We start from the raw sequence: 554 nt of genomic DNA on the forward strand, positions 1-554 counted from the left end.
TGCCACATCATCATCATCATCATCAACCGGAAGACGTCCACTGCTGAACAAAGGCCTCCCCACAAAGATTTGCACGACGATTGGTCCTGCGCTGCCCTCATCCAACATATTCCGTCGATCTTGACCAGATCGTCGGTCCATCTTATGGGGGGCCTAAAGAGAATTTAAACACTATGTTCGAGGTCCTATCAACACTGCGCATTCCGGTATGTGGTCGCCATTCGAGGACTTTACTGCACCATAATATAAGGATGTGACATAACCGCTTAGAAATGATATTTAAGTTTGTACCGGATTCGGTAGCAGGGGTGATTAGGACAACCGGCCCTCCAGAGCACTGGTACAGTCTCTAGACAACGCCTAGCGATCAGGTCACTAAGTACTGAAACCCCCATTATTTTGTACTAATATAAAAAAATGTGATAAGTATCAGTTAAATTTGCATATGACTATTCGCATATGTACAGGAAGTTCGTGAAAAGCGAGTAGTATTGAATCGAAGTAGGTAATTAACATATTCAAATGTGTATATATTATATACACGGATAGTTGGC

Source organism: Leptidea sinapis, chromosome 30 (assembly GCF_905404315.1).
Source record: "Leptidea sinapis chromosome 30, ilLepSina1.1, whole genome shotgun sequence".
NCBI classification, from domain to species: Eukaryota; Metazoa; Arthropoda; class Insecta; order Lepidoptera; family Pieridae; genus Leptidea; species Leptidea sinapis.